Below are 3,443 nucleotides of genomic sequence, written 5' to 3' on the forward strand. Positions count from 1 at the left end.
TTATATTGTGGTGAGTCTGAGTCCGCGTGAGTTCGGTTGAGAAAAATTATAGTGCGTCTGAGTCCGAGTGAGTCCGGACGAAGAAAAGTTTGGTGAGTCTGAGTCCGAGTGAGCTGTAAGGGCAAGATACGTTTTGTGAGTGAGTCTGAGTGAGCTCCACATTTTTTTGCCGACCTATGTCTACTACTGCCATCACTACCACTACTACTGCGGCTGGTAGTGCTACCAGGACTACAAAGTATTGCTCACGCTTTCTTCCAGGCATATACAACCTTCTGAGCTCCGGAGCCTACCTAGCAGCTTACCCATTGCATGACGTGAGTTGGTCTGTTCACCGTTGCTCGATCGTTCCAATTGAACGGCTTCTCGCCATGAATGCCACATTTCGGGCGGAGTAACACAAATCCAATCTAAAAGGAAAAATACGTTCTTTGTGCGCAAAACGTTTAAGTACAGAGCGCACACTTACAACCTGTTTATTGCTCAGCTGGCGCGAAAATATACACAATCATGAGGGCGAGGAGATGACACACAGAGAAAGGGAAAGTGACGGCGCACGTGCAAAAACATCTTATTCACATCTTGAAATCATATTTCAACTAAGAGTATACTCGTATTCATTGTCCAGCAAGTTGATAGACGGGGCACTTACACACTCAATCCCTGCCTTGCGAATAAAGAAAGCGTGAATTTCACGTGCCCTCTTGTCCCTATATCTTGCCATTACTTGGCAATCATCAAATATGGGGGTGCACCCACAATTGGCACAGTGACTTGCCGAATACGAAGAACAACTTTTTCCTTTTAGAATGCAGTACCAACCAGTCCAAGTAGCCACCCTGTAACACAAGTCACCCAGCAATGTGGCAGCGACAATCTAAAGCCAGTTGACGCAGTGACCTTAAAGGTGCAATGACACAAAAAATTTCCGTTGTCGTTTTATTTCCTTGTTTTTTCTTGCGTCAAACAAACGGCAAAGCCCTCAAGAGCCTATAAAATGTACTGGTAGGGGTGAGTGCACACTGAAAGTTAATTACGATATTTTTCTAAACGCCAGCTTTTATAAGTTTTTAAAAGATATGCTTTTAAATGTAAAGCAGAGGCGTAGCCAGGGAGGGGTTGGGGGGTTCAACCCCCCCCCCCCCCGAAATTTTTCGATTTTGCTTGCCTATATATACACGCACAGATACCTACGCCCCTGATGTTAAGCCACCCTTCATAAACGAAAGGGCACAGGCTCGCCCGTGACATGCCGCCTAGCTGCCGTGTCACTACAATTACCACAATCTACGTAAGCTATCGCGTACTCGGGAAGTTCGTCATGCGAAGTTCTGATCAGGGGCGTAGAAAGGGAGGGTTCAACCCCCCCCCCTCCGAAATTTTTAAGTTTTGCTTACCTATATATACACGCTCGCATACAACCGCACGCACGAACATACATAGAGTATGGTTGGAACCCCCCCCCCCCAAAAAAAAAAATATATCTGGCTACGCCCCTGGTTCAGATCTAAGCTTTCTTTTTTTGTATAGTGTATTTTACATATCTATTGTTATTGAGCGGCCGGTTTCTCTCCAGGGCCCTTTCGGCAAAGGACGTTTCAACAGGGCCAAGGAGACCTACTCGGAGCGCAGGGTAAGTTTTGCGTTTCCCCTCAGTGAAGTTCCGTGGCTAGATGCATAGTACCTGCGTAAGCAGTTCCAATGCATAAATTTTGCTGCAATATTTACTAGAGGGAACTGTGGCCCGGCGATCGTTCAGTCACCATAGAAGTGATGGGTAGTACATGTATTTGCCTAGTATTCGTGCTTGCGGCCTCGAACGCGCTTGTGGTGTTGTTTGTTGTCGTGTTTTGGCCTTTGTTTCTCATAAAACAATGCCTCGTTGTGAACCTCTTGAGTCGATTTGAATTGGTCAGCCTAGGAGAGTCAAGGTGGTCAAATGAGACGGCTGAACTCTAGCTGAACTTCGTCTTGCGACAAGGCGACTGCAGGCCACCCGGAGCCGAAAGAAGGAAACTCAGTCAAATCCATGCATTACCCATCATTCCCATGCTGGCTGAAGCGCCATGCGTTGCAGCTCCCAAAGACACTAACGCGAGATTTTCCTGTAATGTACTAGTATCAAACTCTATGGCTCAATGCACATTGTCCTGACAGTGCGTGAGAGCCAGACTCAAGTCTTCACTTCCGCTGTGAAAATCCAAACCACATGTTCACCCTGTAAAATGAGTGTAGTGACCATGAGTTCGCACACACCTACTAATCAGTGAGTGAGTGAGTGAGTGAGTGAGTGAGTGAGTGAGTGAGTGAGTGAGTGAGTGAGTGAGTGAGTGAGTGAGTGAGTGAGTGAGTGAGTGAGTGAGTGAGTGAGTGAGTGAGTGAGTGAGTGAGTGAGTGAGTGAGTGAGTGAGTGAGTGAGTGAGTGAGTGAGTGAGTGAGTGAGTGAGTGAGTGACTCTTGCTCACTTGCTAGGAGAATGTTCATACGTTCGCTGACACTCACCGATACTCACTTGGTTCACATTCATGTCTCTTCATATTCACATTCACTCACGCTTATCAGAATCGTTCACACTTAAACTCCCGCCATCTCGTTCTTTCTGTCATTCGTTCATATATTTGTAACGCTGAAATCGTTGCGCGTGCATGATTTAGCGAACTCGACAAGTTCAGTACGCCTCTATGTGAATTCGTGTATTAAGAGTTAATGATCGAAAGTGACTGCCCTGTTCTCACGTTTCGTGCATGGTACTTATTTCAATTGCAGGTCCTGTACGCCGAGTGGGGACGAGCCCGTTGCTGGTACAAGGAGCAGCCACTGTTTCTCATTAGGTGGGCTTTGCTGTACTCGAGGGCGATTGATCAAGCACGCATAGAGAAATCTCCCGTTCTCCTAAGAAGTGGAGACAGCTAACAGCCATAATGATTGCTTGTTTTTAAGACAAAAGCCTTGATTGTCTTTCTGAGCAGCCCCTTGCAGCAAAACACGGTAGGCGAATGAAGTGGTACAAAAACCCAGTTATCTACGTCACTGATGGCGTCGTGACGTGATGTCATAGTGACAGAATTGCCGAGTGCGCGAGTTAGTGATTTACGGTACTTGAAATATTCGCGCGTAACCACACAAGGATGAGCGCACACCGGGACATGCGCTTGTCCATGTCTTCTTAACCCCCTGTTCACGCTTGCATTTCAAGTGTCATAATGACGTCTCAGATCGCATAAACTTGTGATGCCATTATAACGTCTTCTTGACGTTGCGCGAAGTTGCGCAACACCACGTGAGGTGCAAAAAGCTTCAGGCGAGGAAGAGCAATGCAATCACTAAGAACGTCGAGGTAATTTAATAAGCGTCTCTCACATTGCAGCTCCCTATGTCTTGCAGGAAATCTGTTTCCTGACTGTTGTGTAATTTAATGCATTACTAAGTGTGCAGCAGACTAT

General features: G+C 46.5%; 1 long non-coding RNA gene across 1 annotated transcript; it reads left to right on the plus strand.

Moving 5' to 3' along the window:
- Positions 1-259: 259 nt before the first annotated feature.
- LOC119401675 (uncharacterized) lies at positions 260-2,832 on the plus strand. The gene is made up of 3 exons (XR_005185492.2): positions 260-317; positions 1,577-1,633; positions 2,767-2,832. It is a non-coding gene; the product is annotated as an uncharacterized LOC119401675 (long non-coding RNA).
- The last annotated feature ends 611 nt before the right edge of the window (positions 2,833-3,443 follow it).

This window comes from Rhipicephalus sanguineus, chromosome 8 (assembly GCF_013339695.2).
Source record: "Rhipicephalus sanguineus isolate Rsan-2018 chromosome 8, BIME_Rsan_1.4, whole genome shotgun sequence".
Classification (NCBI taxonomy): Eukaryota; Metazoa; Arthropoda; class Arachnida; order Ixodida; family Ixodidae; genus Rhipicephalus; species Rhipicephalus sanguineus.